This window comes from Varroa destructor, unplaced genomic scaffold (assembly GCF_002443255.2).
Source record: "Varroa destructor unplaced genomic scaffold, Vdes_3.0 BEIS01000004.1, whole genome shotgun sequence".
NCBI classification, from domain to species: Eukaryota; Metazoa; Arthropoda; class Arachnida; order Mesostigmata; family Varroidae; genus Varroa; species Varroa destructor.
Window position 1 is genome coordinate 22,498,677 of NW_019211457.1, and position 17,475 is coordinate 22,516,151.

Here is a 17,475-nt window from a genome sequence, read left to right on the forward strand (position 1 = left end):
CTTGAATGGCGCTCCATGATATTGTCCTCAGTTCAGCCGAACCGGTTTTGTTCCTGGTTCCAGCAGAGAATTGTAATGTCAAGCGGAGAGCTATGAAGGAAGAGAGAACACACTAACGTACCAAGAAGAAGCAACCCGAGAGATAGAATCTGAGATGCGTTAAATCTTCGGTGTCCATCTCTAGAGGCAGCCAGCTTTTCGACGAAATAGTAATAGCGAGACCAGATGTTACTTAGTCAGTCGTTTTTCTATAAGTGAGCGCTAGGTACCTGCAACAATGTGGAAAAAAGAAAAGAACCATTATAATTTTACGAAAAATCAAGACAAACAATGCACACAACACATATTACTTAGCCACGAAAGGACTACACACACTGAAATTGAGCTAACAGGATTATTTAGCTACCTTTGAAGCATCAGATATCAGCAATCGTTCCCGGCAAACGTATAGGTCTGTTCTTACCTGCAGCTAGTTTATAGGTAAACTGTACAATTTCAACATTTCCCAATGTGTTATTACTGATATTCAGTGCGAAGGTACAAATTCATGTTAACACACAACGATTCTCTCCTTGATGCCTTAGTAGGCGGAACTGTTCTTATGGCGTTTGCACGTTTCGATTAACAAATGCTAAGCAGACTTTAATGGACAACCAAAAGGACTTCTCGTGACTCTGTTCCGTTGTGCCACCTCTTCAAAACGAGTACTCGTGCCTTTCTATCGTTTCTTCGATCGGTTCTAAATCAAGCCGTCATTATGACTAGGATAAGATGATCTGGTACTAATCGATAGGTCGTTCGGTGACGTGAATAATTGTTGTTTATCTAATACGTTTACAGCCATTGCCGCGTATAATTACTAACAGTAAGATATCCGGGGATGGAACCCGGCCGGGAACTCATCAAGATACCTACCCAAGGGGCACCAACCGTTACAAATAAGCTAACTCTCCTTCAAGAAATTGTTCTCGACTCCCACCCTAACAGCTCGCAGTTCTGCCTAAAACCTAGCTACGGTATTGTCTCGATTGCAACGTCAATCTTTGGGGTTAACTGCCGCCCTTCAGGATTGACGAAAAGCTAAACGTACCGTTACATCGTTGTCTCGTCAACGCATCTAATGTATGCAAATATATGTACTACGAAAAATGTCAATGAGCCCCTTTTTCTAGTAAACACTCACACACGCAATAGTTACGTAGTGATAGCAAATATGGCAAGTTGATCACGTCTATTAGTTCGCTTTGACATATGCATGCACTGTATTAAGGTCGTGTATGGGCTGTGCATGATGACATCCGAGTTAGGAGTCTAATGAGTAGCAAAAAATTTTATCGAAAAAACAGTACGTGCGTGCGTACTGTTGCCGTTGCTGCTGGTCCCGTCGCTTTTAGTGTTAGCGGCATTGCCAAGCGACGACCATTAACTACGGTCTTAAGCTACGTTGAGCATCACTGGGCTTCCGACAGCCGTCTGCGATGCCTTCGGCTTACGTTGAGCTAGTTGAAGTGAACCGATATAAATCGGGTGAGGAATATTATGAATATTGTTTCACTACTGTCTAAAAAAAAAAAAAAAAAAAAAAAAAAAAAGGACAGCTACAGTACAGCCAGTCGCTATAGTTCTGTCAGTCGTTTCCCCTTGGAAAGGCACTACCTCATCTCAGTCTTCCTTTTCTCATATCAGCAGCAGTAGCAGTGTTACTTCTATACTGACGAGCCATCCAGAGGGCATCCGTCAGCATGGCACGCTGCTAAAATTGTTAAAGTATTCTGGCAACACGAAAGCTAAAAGTGCGAGGCAAGGCATGAGAATGTCGATGGGATTACCTCGGGATTTAACTTGCTTTGCCGCACTTACTCATTCGTTCGCCACTGTGTCCTTCCTGTCGCCCGGGGCGGCCCCATAGCGACAAAAGTAGCATTTACTTTTTGCCTCATCATGCCATCACCACGGCTCTGTCAACTTGATGCATACGCACATCTCGTGTATACACGACGGGACATCCAAGAGTTGCTTTTCAGCATGGGAATAGCAGACACCACGCATACTATTCTAATGGTTTTTTTTTAGCAGGGTAGGTTGCGTCCCGTATATCGTAGAGGCGAGACAACACGGGACAGTGGAGAGAAAGTGTAGGGAACCCAACGACGATTGTCCATTCTCAGGTCTGCGTCGCTCCACCGATGCCATTCATAAAGCAGTATAGTTTATGCAGTTGTTCCCGTTGGCCACACCAGGTTATATTGTCATCCAGCACTTATTGTCAGGGTTTTCATCAGAGACCTTAAATGTTTTTTGAGGTCTGATACGTCCTGCATGATTTGAAAGAAAATTATCCATGAATGCATCAATGGCTCGGACGGTTATTAGTGCAGTTCCCGAAGATATCAGCGCTGTCCTTGCCCATCTTTTACTCGATACCCAGAAAATCTATTGACAGTTATGAAGTGCTGACATTATGTCTTTGTGGACTGAACAACCTTTGTGTTGTCAGAGTATCGAAACGAACCTGCGTAAACGAAGCACCCATGTTTTACTGCAAGTTGTCCTGCCCTTAAGATGTATTTATAAAACTTAGTTATATATATATATATATATATATATATATATATATATATATATATATAATAAAATAGATTATACTTGTAATTATTTTACTCCCGCAAAAAAATACACGGTAGCAAATCTTAGGTGACCTCATTCGCTGAAAACCTACATTCCAATTTTTTTATTTACGTGAAGAAAACGAGGATGACGAGAACTCATGGAGTGCATGTTTGGCCAAAGCTAAAATTAAATCCTAAAGTAACGAGAAAAAACGTACTAAGGTTCAACGTCTTCGATATACTGTACAACTCTCGAATTCATAAAAAATGTACACGTTCGCAACAAAGCAATAATATCCAACACCCATATTTGTCCGCTGATTCATACATTCAATTCATTAGATTGCCATCATATATAGTTCCACTTGACTGTTTACTTACTCTACTTTAAATATAGATTTTTACGTCCGGTATCGATGTTAGGCATAGTTCCATCAGAAAGCTGGCTGGCTCCCAGCACGAAACGAGTACCACAACATGTCCTTAGGATTAGCAGGCATGTACGTTACCCGTTAAGCTATCGCAGAGCCCATTTAGTCTGCTAGCAAGATCTCGGGATAAACAAAGCTAACCCGAGCTGATCGATAATTCATACTGTAACAGTAGGCTTTGCTTTAAATGTACTTCTAATGATAGTGGCGGCGCTCACGCCAGCTCCCTAGTTCTTGATATCGTGAGGATCTGCGGTTCATTGCTCGACCGATCCGATATGCTCGGGAGTTAGTTGAATCCTTGTCGTTAAATCGTCAGTGTACTAAAAGCAGAACTTTATGTTAGACACAAATAATTAAAACCCAAGCGATTGGATTATATCCTATCACCGCCAAACGCTCACGTAGATATGACCTGTAGGTAGGCGTCACGAGTTACTAGACGAACCCTGCCGATGTTATGTTTGCTAATTAATAATTCAATTTAGTAAATAGAAACTTTATGTATTGTATATTACGTGCATGTATATATGCGCGTAAATTTAGTGGAGTAACGTGGCCGGGATTACGCCGATTCAAGTAGTTTACTTTGTTGAAGATTGAACAATTCAAAACCACAGAGGAGAACATTATTTAGATACGCTTTGGTCACTGGTTTACGTGCATTCGTTTCAGACCCGTTTCGTTCTTTGGAAAGGACTCATTTTTTACGCAGGCTTCTAGCTTAGAATCACTGGTTATTAACTCTCTACAACATATGCAGTTCAGTCTTTTTATGATCGTCCCATATAGTATAGGTCCGATTATGTCCTGGTTATCCTGAAAGACCGAGACAAAGAACAGCTATTCTAGTGCTATACAGCGTATACGAATGTGCCCAATCTTCATAGGTGGGCGGACAGGGCACCACAAAACGGACAAATCTTTCTTATTTTGGCTATGAGTGACCTCACATGATATCGCCACATTCTCACATATACATATTATAGATGGTAAACAACGAGTTTTCTGAGCCTAACCATGATGGTTTAAATGAAGAAATGAGGATAATTTCGACTGGCCGTTGATTGCTAGGTTAGATGGCAGGCTATATCATTTGATGCATTTACTGGAAGACTGCGTCGTTTAATAGGACAAGAAGAGCTCGTGATCCGCATCAAAAAATGTACACGCTGATGTTCTGGGGCTAGCTTCTAAGGAACACAAAAACTTACATAGCCAGTCACGACGGCGTAGTATCACCTACCATGCAGACATATATATGCAGCAGCTCTACAACTTAGCTTGCGTTATGAATCTGTTCCGCTTTGCTCAATGCAATCATTCGATTGGATTGAATTGAATTAAACGTGCCCCCAGCTAGATTACTGTGTATCGAACCTAACCTCTTATCCTCTCCTACTTTCATCATTCCCTGTATCTTGTAGAGAACTAGACCTATAATTATCAAGCATTTCCGCTCGAGCGCGCGTCAGACCAGCATCAGTTCTCAGCGATAGGACAGAGGCAGATAACGCCAATCGACTGTCGGCCAGCGGCCAAGCAAAGCCTAATGTTCGCGTCAGAGATGAAGGTCTTTTTAGTTCCTCCGTGCTATTCACTTTTCAGTCGTGCGTTTGGAGAGACACAGCAAACGGTAGCGCCGTAGGGGCGACTGCACGTCAACTAATACGCTACTCGACAGTGACAAACTCAGCATCAATGGGGCAAAACTTCACAGCTAGCGGTTACTCAGCACGATGAAGCAGTAGATCGTAACACTAATGTGTGTGGCCATGAATCGGCCTTGGTCACATTTGAGGAGCAATTTCAACAGCGGTCCAATAAAAAAGATTGCGCCAATTTCTAATCAGGACCTACCGCTCTAATCTCATCCTTTTTTAATCAGATCACGCAATCGCTTCGGCTGAAGCAGTATCAACACAAAGATAAGCCCTTGCGATCAATATCAGGTCGAACGACGAACAAGTTACTCCGCTGTGGCAGGTTTAGCGAGTTAAAAGAAGCGTAATAGCTTTTGCTTATTCGAGTGGCCATTCGCGATAACTATGAACTGACGTGGTCGATGAGACAACGTATAGCCCTCTTCCCTGCGACCTGAATCCAACACGGAACCGAAAAGAATACGATAGACATGGTCACCGTCTCAAAACGTGCCTAAACAGCACATGGAAAAGTTCTTCGGAGAATATCCAAACAGGAATCGCTAGCAAAGCTGTCATATTCGACCTTCTGCCGAAATGCTCGCTTCTATTCTAGACGGTGGTTGGGCGGTCTCCTTAGAAGCTCTGTGGCTATGCTACTGGTTTTTCCCTGCTTCTCCTCGCCGTTTTTTCTTCTTTGTGAAAAATGATTTATATGTATCGTAATCACGGCTGCCGTGTCTCTCTGCTGCTGGGAAAGTAAAAATATCGCACCCGAGCGCTTTGCATCAATCCATTATGGATGCGATGACGAACGCCGCATTGGTCCGCTAGTTATCGATGAACAAATGAGTAATTCTTTCCTTCATCGTTCTCTCTTCGGTAAATTGAGAATAGGCACAATAGCGACACCATTGCCAGATGCAGTCGCACTGCTGCTCAGGTTGGGGCAAGCGCGTTGGCAAGCAATTTCAACGAAAAGATTTGGCGGCAATTTCCGCATCAAAGTTTGCTCGCTCAGTCATATCCTCCGTCACCTTTTGGACAGCTGTTAGAGAAAAGCATATTTCATATATATATATATATAAAGCTCGTCCAGCATCAGACTCTGTTGTAGATCATTTGGAGACGAGGGCATACCTTTTAGCACCCGGGGGAATTGACCCGATTGATGACACAGCTTTTGGCTGTATGTTCAACTATAGTATCGGGCTGGCAAATACTCTATTGTAATACCGTCGTATTTTAAATTGACCTAGGTTTTTCTCGGTTGCCTTTGCCCTACCAGACCCCTTTTCCTATTAGAGTATCAGCCTCGATTATATTTCTTCACCGATGAGAAGCAGGGCAGTCGTCGTTGAAAATGTTTTAACCAGCCATTCTGCGTTCCGGCGACGCTGTTACTATTATTACTGCTGGTAGCACAAAAATAAGAACTTACCAATCGACCTTTTGTATCTAGCTTAATATCGATCTATGTTACGATCCAACGGAAACGCGTATTTGTTAGAATAGGCGTTCGGCAGTATTTTCTGACGTTATTTATATCAGTAAATCGGTTCTCGCTTCCCTATAGGAACGCTAAGGGGATGTAAACCTTGACAACAACACTGTATTTGTTTTTCTATTTCTGGTAAATAACAAGTGTTAGCTTCTCATTATAGATTCGTTTTTGCACGCGTATCTGGTTTTTAAGATTGAACGATACGGCTCCTTTCAGCAAACAGAAAGTGTTGACTTATGAAGGGGTACAGCCTAGTAACATGAGGAAGATGTGCTGTGCTATAACTGTCTTTTCAATTCGCACGCAACGAAGTAGCTGCCAATTCATTCTGCAAAAATTTGGCAAATCGTCGGAGCGAACAGCTGCTATTCTGACCCAGGAAGCCTTTCATAGACCCACCGTAGATTTTATCAAGTTTCTAATGAAACATTTGGCTGAGGGTACGAGCTTCTTCCATTCATTAGGTTTTCTGAGCAAATAGCGCTTACTATCCGACGTGACATTGTTCTAAATAAGCAGTGACTATAGACAACGATCTATATAGGACATCTTGCCTGTAATGAAACAGTAGAGTTCCCTGCTATTTGTCTACCCTCACTGATGCTTTCCCCCGAGGTCCTTGGGCCTCCAACTCATGAAAAATTAGAGTGTTGCAAATTTAAACAAACTTCGTTTTCGGTGATTGTACACATGTGGAAATACGTATACAAATATGCTCCACTAAATTGCATGTCGAAATAACGAACTTAATTGGGGACGGGCTTGAACTAGATCAGCAAACAACAGAGACGTCAGCCAGCGTACAGATGCGCTACTTAGTACCGTGAGCCAAGAACAATTCGATCACCCACTTACTTAATTCGGTTATCTTTCTCCTGCTTGTCAACAGAACTGCAGCCGTAACCGGGTGAATCCTGTACGTAACTGAAAGTCCCTGTCCGGATAATGTAGTATAACCGCCTTTCGCCGCAGAGAATCGACCAAACATCGACCAGTCAGTTGTTTACTGGCAGATCCCTTCTACGCTTTTATCTGTTCTCCATAACTGTTTCGTTACTGTTATTATTCGCTGATAGTAGAGCGCGAACCCGGACCGTACGGTTACTTAAAGGCCGGTAACTAACGACGATCGTGGTGCTGGGTCTGTTCTTCCAACTCTGACCGGCTTACAGGCAGTGCCAGTGCGGTGCTGACTCATGAGCCAATAGCATCAGGTCATAATAAACTGTTACACGTTATGCTTTGCGAGTAACAGCAATAGCTCAGCTAGCTAACAAACATACTATTATTCATGTGTATACGAGCCGTAGGAGATAAGAACAGGTTTTTACTTTACTCTCGTATCCTTTTGGGAAAAATCTATTTTCGGCTGGTATCGTTTTTCCTGTTTTATGGTGTCGCCTAACTTCTCCATTGACTGTCTCTTTGTACACTCGTAGCTGATTTGTTGAAGTCGGCTGATAGCTCCTATTATGCCTATTTGTTACTTAGCCATTTGGTGGATAAGCCCGGCGCTAGCGTGATCAACTGCGCGAATAGTGGAAATGCTTTTTTTGCCGCGGCCGACTATTGCTCGCTGGTGTCGCTATGATGAACGAGTTGAGCTGAACTTAACGAATGAAAAACAAGAGAGAAACACGATCTGACCAAATCATCTTGTGGGAGCCTTTTCAGAAAGTAAGAAAGACAATCCCTGGCCTACTCGTTTTCTAGGAGACATCGGAAAGAAAGAAGATCAAACACGAAGACAACATCAGCCCAACCTTCCCCCGTAAGCCCAGCGCGATCGAGGCATCTCTAGCCGCAGACGTAACAGCGACCAAAGCCAGCGCAACTGGTAATAGGACGTTACCGTGTGACTGTAATATTGATCTGTACAAGATTTTTACTGCTACATCTTTAATATGTAGGTAAACATAGTTTTACGACAGTGATAAATATCAGTCGGTGCGTATACCGCTTAAAATTATATATGTAAGTGACGAGTCGTTTTGGATAGTAATAGTTGAAAATTATAGCTTGGCATCTGGGTGTGGGGAAGCACTGACAAAACTGAGACTATTTATACTTGAAATGCATCAGCCCTGAGCGATCAGTTGCACAGGAAAATGCCTTGATTATCTAATACTCATTTTTTTCTAAATTAGTGCCATAATCTAAGCGTTGCTTTCGACCGAAAAACAAATACGACGTTTAAAAACAGGCGTCTTAGTCAATGAAAGGAAATACGCCTCCTGACCGTATACGCGATGCTCCAACGATCTACGGCTCCCACGACATTCAGCGAAGGATGGCCAAAACGCGGATAGAAAACACATCCCATTCGCTTAGCTTATGACCGAAGTATTGCATGCCTGTCTGAGTGACAGAAACCTTTAACCTCCTTATAGACCTTAGAGGGTTCCCATGACACCGCTCAACTAATATTCTATATACAAGTGACGATATGTGGGTTTGTGCAGCTTCCGTGCGACATTTCTTTCTAAGCCCAATATGCTATGCGTCCTTAAACTGTCGTTCATATCCATGTATGAAACGTATAACCAAAAGCAAAGGCAAACGCTCGGACTCAGGTGCGTGCGTCATTCAGCGAAATCTCTGATCTTTTTCTCATGATGGCTTGACGCCGTTTTTTAAGACTGGCCCAAGTGCAGCAATCCACATCGTTTCCTGTGCCGAACGACGCTAGCGTGCAGTGTTAAACATCTGATCCGATCTCCTTAAAGGTAGTGTTGATATAGCGGTGTGTAACGTGGTATCTGATGGACGTCATACACACAAAAAAAATAGAACCATCAACAAGTTCCAGGCCAGTCGCTTGTGTTACATGCAAGTGAATCTAGTAAAACAAACCCGCACAAACAGTTTATGCAGGATCGGTTAAGAAAGTTATCTTTCAGCCTTCCTCCTGCGTTTCCATTGAGCGTGCCACGTTTCCCAAGTTACACTGTTGCGTATGCGTTCTCAGCCTGACCTTCCTGCTTTATTTCTTGCTACTCATGCCACCCGAAGGTCGCTCAAAGACACTAGCCGGGCTTTTTGCCGTCGGTGCGTGCTTGTGCGTATGTGTATGGGCATATGCGTGTGTAGGTGGGAGGGAGAAGGGGAAGGTATGCCCCTGTCCGTCGCGTAAGTGCTTGATGATATTTGTTTTTGTTTTTGGTCTGTTTTCCTTTTCTTCTCATTGGTAACAGGGACCGTTAAGCGCTTTATCTTATTCCGCCCTAACTTGCAACCGCCGAACGGTGCAATTATGACCTTTCACGCCATATCCATATTTTCACTTGTGTTAATTAATGAAGCCCATTATGAGGTGCTGATAATGATTGCTTTGACGGACGTTTATAGATACTGCAATAGCAACTCTGTTTCCAGTTTTGATTACCAAACAAAATGCAAAAGGAAAAATGTCAAGGAGCATCTCTTGCCAGCCACGATACGTAGGTCGGAAAAACTGATAGCCCCATCAACTAATCTATCGCTACACAGTAATCGGAGGTAACGACCAAATAAGTGGCCAGCACGAAACGCTGGCAAGTTCCGTTGATTATTGAAGAGCATTAGTTGGTTCCCTGTGTGAAATGGTCGCTGGACATGTAGAAGTGGCCGTTTATTGTTTCGATGAGAAGAATCCACTACGAAAATGTACAGGTATAGGGTTTTCATGATGTTAAAATCGCTTGCTAGGACACAGTCAGTGATAAATAATGAACTTAATGATTTTGCTTTTGCTAGCCAGTTCGACCTCGAGCTCCACAGGCGGGCTTCGTTTCGCGGAACTCGTTCAGGGACTGTTTCAACTTTTAAAGTAAGATATCCGCTCTCGACTGGTTTACATGTATCCATGCTGCTTGATTCTGTGTTGATGACGGAGATCAATCTACACGGTGTAGGATAGATGGCGTTTAACTTGAAACGTACGAAAACGAGCGGGAGCCGAATTGATCGAACCGGTTCAATCCGAAGTTCTGACTGAAGTGTTCTAGGAAACAGCTCGGAGCAGCGACTTCATTGAAAACTGCATCCTGCTTGCGAAGATATGTAGATTTTCAAACAGCTGCCGAAACTAGTCGAAATAGTTGTGTTGCTACCGTCACCGCAGTTCCTGAGGGGTTAGGTCAAGATGGCTGGGAAATAAGAGTTGTCTAGTCGATCGAGTGCACGTCGGATCTATGATCAAACAGCTGCTATCTCGCGCATCGCTGTGAATGGTCGCCGAGAGTATAGTATAAAATTGTTCGAGAGGTAATCGAATGGAGGGTATTCGCTTTACATTCAGATTAAGAGATGGGTTCGTATGCCTCTGTGCAGTATGTACGTGCACACAGTTCAGTACTAAAATTCCAAGCCACCAGAGGACCGGCGGCTGATATTCGGTGGTCTTCACTGCGATTTAAAAACGTCACGGAAAAATTATTAGTATAGAAAATAATCAACACAAATATACACATAGTGACGATATTAACACACTCTTCAGGGACCACTTTTTTCTTCTACCAACTAGTATGTGTCATTGACGCGCTTAACAAATGTGAGTTGTTTTAGTTTGCTATCTATATAATATATTAGCTCGTTCTCTAAACGTTCGTCTTCAGAAAATGTTCGGTACTTATAATGAATTATCCTTGCTATATTCCAGAGTAGTCGCTTATTAATCTGACATTTTAAGCGTTCGATTCCCGAATTTAAATGTAGATGAATATATTGTTAGTCTATGCGCTACCTAGATCTGACAAGCGTGCGATTTTTCGATCTTCATCGTCGTCTAGACGTTGCCTGCTGTCTCATTTACGACATAGAATGACACTGAATTAAACGACTACCCTCGTATGTGAGTGAAGCCAACGACGGTTCAGTTATGTCTACAGTCCATCGCTGCTTCATCACGTGATAAACGGGCTATTATCCTCTATTGTAACTGAACCAGCTCGATGCTGTCTTGTTGTTATTGTCCGCTTCCTTTCTGCTGCTCACCATATCTCTATCTGGGGGAAGGGGAAGAGGGGGGCTTCTTTCTACCCTACGTCGCTTTTTGGCGATACGTCTCATCGTCTCGGCATCAGCTATAGAACAGCGCCTGGGCCGAGTATCCCAGGCCTGGGTTAAATGGCTGACGATTTTCAGATCTGGAACTCCCTGCAATATGCGACTCTTTAGGCACAGGTGTTGAAGTGGCGCCCCGGTTCCGAGATATCGTCATGAGAGCTGTAGCATAACGATACGGGTGATTCCGAGAGTCACTTCGTGTTTGATACGTGTTTGATACTTCGTGTGTGTGTCTCTACATGATGCTGTAACGAAACAAGAGAGCCTGCATGCCATCTTCACGGGTGACGTGGTTCAAACAGTGGCAAGGTTCATGGTTAAATACACCTAAAATCCATGGATCGAATTAAAATTAAAAGAAAAATGTCTCATTCCGACATAGGACACCGGATGAAATGAGAATAGCTTAGGATCAGATGAAATGTCGAAATGGTCCTGGAATGTAAACGGGTCACGGGTGAAACGGACGCATCCCATGGTGAACCTAGCTCTCTATGTGTGTTGTGTGCTTACATATGTGAAGATGCGTCCGATATCGTTCATCCGACAACTACTAGAGATGGATACTTAGTCACTATCCATGATAATATTAGTGCAAGCCAAGGAGCGAGTCAATGCCAGAAACGAAAGAAAAAAAATAGTCATATTTCATCTTCATCAATGACATCGCCAGTCGGCAGATCGCCACCGAAAACATCCGTGAGCGGCGGCTACGTCATACCGACGTCGTTAACCCACGGGGGCACGTTGCCAAATTGTCATTTCTATTTTGGCGGGTCGGAAGTACTTTGAGTGTGGGGCACTTCAGAAAGGTCTGTTGCCGTTGCACAACAACACATTTCCACTGGAAAGGAATCAAGCCACTGAAACTTGTCGCTTCGAGTTTCTAGCGGGCTGCTTCTTACCCTTAACTAATGCTAAGCCGAGCGTGACAAATAGATGAACTCCTGAGTATCGACTGGCCCAGGCCAGAGTGTAGAATGGAACGATATTTCACAGGGACGACAGGCTGATTGTGGTCCACGTTTCGTAAAGGAAGCGGCTGGCTCTGTCCTAGGCAACCAAGTCTATGATAGGGTGGAAGCCTTAGCGATAGGATCGTTACACTTATTTGGACTTGGCCGCCACAACCCAGAGTGGGACCAGTCTGCGGCCTGTATTAGACAAAAATCCGCTGGGTTCAGTTTTGGTTACTAGTTTTAGCGTCTACTTGCTTCACAGTTCAACACCCATTATAGAACGGTTTCGCTTCTCAACTCTAGGGTCTCGATCATGTCAAGCTGCAACCCTAACGCTGAGAATAATTGCCATGTTTTGAGCGTGCGGTTAGAGAGACTTAAGAGCTGATGGAGGTGACATCAGTTTCCACTTGATGCCACGATCGCTCCGACTGGCACGGTAATCGCAGTTAAACGAAGGGCCTAGGCCAACGCCAATATTTCTACATGGCTGCTTAGCACAGCAGCATCACCACCACCACCATCGGCCGCCATTTCCCCTGTAGCACCCCAGATGTTGGCAGATTCTATGGACGGGGCGCCTTTGTGTCTTCTTCCGGTAAAAGATGGCCTCAGATTTCACGATACGTCAAGCGTCAGTTGCGTCAGTCTTGAGTCCACTATTACCATAATGAACACACACGTGCGCACGGATACAATGGAGAGCGACTCACGCGATCAGGGTTCGAACTCACTGCTTGATGGCAAATAGCCTTTCTTCTTCGTCAAAGGTTGCCAATGATGGTCGTGATAAGATTTGCAGTATAGCGAAATGCGTGGAGAAAAGACAGGGGACAGACATGTGCCGTTCAACGGGACTTTTCTCTGATAACCTCCCTTCCGCAAACACTTCCGGTTTGCCTTGCGGCGGACTTCTGCTGCTGACCGGAAACGAATATGGTCCTTGACGATGGCACCCTCATGAAGGTAAGCCTAAAGCTACATCATAATTCATGAACGCAGTTGTGCAATGAACCTGTAGCACAGACCTGAAAGAAGGAAACATACAGTAATATTCAAGCAGACGCACGCTGTGTTAGGTCAGTTTCAACAAGCAACAAAATTTTCCTCTTACAAGCTCAGCAAAACTGCTTCTACTGTCTTAAGGATATATCGGTTGAACTCGACTGAAGTCTTGATGCCAACAGAAAATTGTAGAGATTCACCAATGTTAATTGACGCCAACTATTTGACTTGGTCAGTCGTCTGCCCCAGTTCCACCAGAAGCGGAAATGGTGATTACGATGAACGGATCCAGCGTGTGCTAGTTGATTCGTCCAGCCAGCCTGGGTTGGGTTGGATTCGACTGAGTTTGGGCAAAATACGGTCGGCCTGTCTGCCTAGTTATGTGGAGGGGTGTCAACCGTTTTCAGGAGTTAAAAAGTGATATGGTTTTTGAGTGTGATGGCACGTTCGAACAGCACAAATTTCGCTAATACAAGGGAACAGGGAAATAAAAATCCACAAGGGATATCCACGGTGCAAAAGATGACGGACGTTGGCTTTCCTACTGAGTTAGTAGGGTTCGGGTGCTGATATATCAAAAGCCCTCAGAGGTCTCGTAAATCAAGGAAACAGCATCGGCGACTTGGATTCAGCTTTGCCCTGTCAAGCCACTTTGGTGTGAATGGACCAATTGGCAATCTCGCTGCTACTGGCTTCCTTGGTCAGCGTCGACTTGTTATCGATGGGCTGTTCTTTGCCCATCGAATGACGTCGATCGCCACTTCTTGTACAGCCGTCGTCTTACGATGTTTGTGACAATTTTTTCATCTACGTACATGCCTATGCCTTATTTTCAGGTAAGAAGGCCGTTCAGTCACCAGAAGGAATACTGGACACAAGGAACTGATGGCATCTGAACTCTGAAATATTGAGTTGTGAACGCCCGGACGGTTAACACAGGATAACGTGAGACACAAATACTTATAGCCCTGTTGTTACTACTTCTGAAGGTTCGACTCGTTACTCTATATGAAAATAGAATACAGGCTGATAGCTGTCGACTGCGTCAACTGTTATATTACTATTCCTTTCTTAAAACTAAAATGACTCCGTGAGGCAGACGTCTTCAGTAGTTGCATATCAGGCCAGAAAAAATTGGTTTGTTCCCTAAAGATTCCTGAAGATAGAACGGCTTGGCAAGGACCCTTACAAGCCAATTCAAAGTATTCGTGCATCATAAAGTGTGTGCAATGGAAGCGAACTATTTCTTAAGTTCAATAGCGGGCTATCATTCAGAATCGAGCTAATCTAAATGCGTTTCTATATAAGGTAGTATTTTTAAGTTGAATTGAAATCTGCTTGCATTGAAATCAAGTCAAACTTAAGCAATGAACTTCTATCATATTTAGAACAGGGCTCTCCAGCAGTCAGATAAAAAGTATTCGCTCTATGTGCCACATGGGCGTAGCGTATGTTCATTTTCTAAAATGATTTATCTACTTCTAACTACAATTCCATATAGCTAGCGGTACCTGTCAGTCTGCGCTGACTGGATACACGGTACTTTGCCTGGTTGTTATGCTATACCGCAGTGCACTTTTTCTTCGGCACCTCTAGTTGTCAATGAAAGCTGCCCATTTTCCCTGTTAGTCTTGTAACTAGTCGCCTACTAGGAGTCGTTCAGCGGTGCTTCTTCTACATCAGTTTTTGGTGCATCGTTGAAAGAGAAACTGTAATTGAAAATAAATTCTACGAGCGGATAGTCTTAGGGCGGGTGCCAGTGCAACGGCCGCTGCGAAAGTCAGTTGGTCGCCAAACGAAGATCGCACAGGGACATGATGGCGTTACGCCAGCTGACGGAGCGATGGCATGATCTTCGTAGGCTGCTGCTGTTGCTGATACGTCTTCAGCTTTCTTTTCCATACTGCTGTTGCTGTTGCTGCCAGAGAGAGCGAGCGTAGCGGCTATTAAAAGTTATAATTGCCCTTGAAGTAATCATAAGTTCGCGTTAAAACATCTTATCCCCTAGAAGCAGCAGTAGTAGCAGCGCTGCTCTCTTCCAAGTAGCACGAGTTCTCCTTTGGTCTTCGTCGCCAGCAGGAGGGACTTGTCGTGGTGGAGTAATTTTGATGCTCAACCGTTGGGGGAGAGCGGGTGCTCAGGCCATTTCCAACGCAGCTTTTTTATCTGCTGGGTATCCCGAGTCAAATACTGTTGTTGGGCAGTAGAGAGGCCAAAGAGGGGGTCCCCGGTCGGGAGCCCTTTGCGGGATCAAAACTGTGCTGGGACCAGAAAGGGATCTTGACCTCTTGATTCTTGTTCAGTCAGGGTGTCTTTCCCGCTGTCTGTTCTACTCTCTGCCCCGACTGGCGATGGCTCTCCCGAGAACCATCGGCACACTCAGGGCGCAGACACATCATGCACACACGCTCAAGCGAGGGAATGTTACCTGGTTCATTCACCGATCTCGGTCTGCGCGTTCCTCCCACGCACCCATAACATGGACGCATCACATCCAGAACTAGGACCGTACGAAGAGCTGGGGCTTGTTGATGTAACAGGAGCGAAGAAGCCAGGGTTGTCTTGCTACCACCTCGCCGTAGCGGGCACTACCGCGGTCACCGAGAACGAACGACTACAACTCTAGATCTCTCCTCTACAGATATTATAACGAGTCAAAGCAAAAGCGGTGAAGATAGAAGGTGCCCGACAGAGAAGAGATGATAGCGCTACCGTATGGGGGTGTCGAATAGGAGAACTGGTAGCAAAAGAAAACTCAGAAAAAAGAACGAAGGTATGAAAACTGTGCAGCTATGGCTGCGTAAACAGCCAACGAAAACCGGTGTGTATCTAATGTGGCTGGGTTAAAAGGTCAATGGAATTACTTCCAGTCAATAACTTTTATGGATCGTGAAATTCTTCGTACTGTTTTTAGTCCCTTGGGGTCGCTATTATTCGTAGCCTATACATGTACAATTCGGCCTCGTGATGTTGTATTGAGCAATATATCATTTTCTGTGCCTTTTCTGGTTCATGCCGCGTTAACATTTAGCGTTGTCTTTACACTAATCACCAGAAGTGAAGACAGATGAAGTTACGCTATGAAGTTCCACAAGTGGGTGATTTAAAGGGCAGTTTTTTGGCCATGACCTACGAAATCGTGATTAGAAATTGTTTAAGAAATTAGTATAGGAAGTGCACTTCAAAGAAGTACCTTATGGATTATTTATCAACATCTCAGTCGAAACGCAGGATTCACGCTTCTCAAAAAAAGAACGCGTCGTAAGAAGTACTCATCGGTAATTCTCTAATAATCTATGTGGGTTTTTTCATTGACTTCATTTTTCTCAATGTCTATTTTTTTCTATCAGTAATGATTTAACGACTGTTAACACCGGCCTGTGAAGCCTATACCTATACATTGCAACATATGAGCGCTTTGATACCCACTATACGGCGCTCAAAGCTGGTAAATTGTGGTTTATACGATGCGCAAAAAGGGTAAGTCAACAGCCGTCTTAAAGTAACGGCGGCGGTATGAAAAATAAGACGGTCTCACCGGCCAATCATGGGCCAAGCATGGTGATGATTACTATATTGTATGTGTTGGACTGGGAATTATTCTCAGCTTTATTTCATCGATGGCCTGCCGTATTCTTTTCACTTATTTTTAAGGATGATAAGTTACGTTAACGTTTTCCGTTTTGTTCTATTATTTTTTCATATTTTTTTTTATGAATTTCATCCAGAAAAAAGGATCACTATCGTTTGCGGTCGTGGCTTCTAACGGCATTATCTTTCCGTGGCATGTTTGCCGGGGCTTATCTGGCTTATCGGGGCAACTGAGTCTTTCTTTAACCTTCGATTTTTCTTTAACGCGTTCGTTTCCTTCCAAACACAGCACGCGCATGCTCTTTTTTCCGTTTGATCTTTTTTCGACAACGACAGCTGAGACAAAATGTAATTCACTTGGCCATCGCAGTCTGGCTTCTTTCTGCCCCGTTATCGCCGGTGCTAGAAAGTCTTCCGTCCCCTGCCTTGACTGTAATCCTCTTCAGAGGAAGATCATAGCAGTACTAATAAGACTAACAATAATTGCCGAATGCACTCCGAGACGGAAAGCGTACAAAAAAATTTAAAGCTCTCTTTTCGAATTGGCTCTCTCTTTGCTCTTTCGATTTCTTCTTCGACACTCCTGCAAAAGCACTCAACGGTCTCCCTACCTTCTTTCCGCCATCAATCAGTCTTCTTTTTTGCCTGCCATTGAATCTGAGTATTTCCTTTAGGCGTTTTGACCTG

General features: G+C 44.0%; 1 protein-coding gene across 10 annotated transcripts in view; it reads left to right on the forward strand.

Moving 5' to 3' along the window:
* Positions 1-17,475, forward strand: part of LOC111248627 (tyrosine-protein kinase transmembrane receptor Ror-like) — a 240,468-nt gene that overhangs the window by 42,126 nt on the left and 180,867 nt on the right. For 2 of the 10 annotated variants that reach the window (XM_086988075.1, XM_086988076.1), the window contains exons 1-2: positions 7,546-8,024; positions 14,034-14,186. The exons of 5 other annotated variants lie outside the window; for them this stretch is intronic. The gene's annotated coding sequence lies outside the window, so the exon portion shown is untranslated. Of the gene's footprint in view, positions 1-7,545; positions 8,025-14,033; positions 14,187-17,475 lie in introns of those variants that run through there. 3 more of the 10 variants (XM_086988072.1, XM_086988077.1, XM_086988073.1) reach the window with 3 other exon arrangements.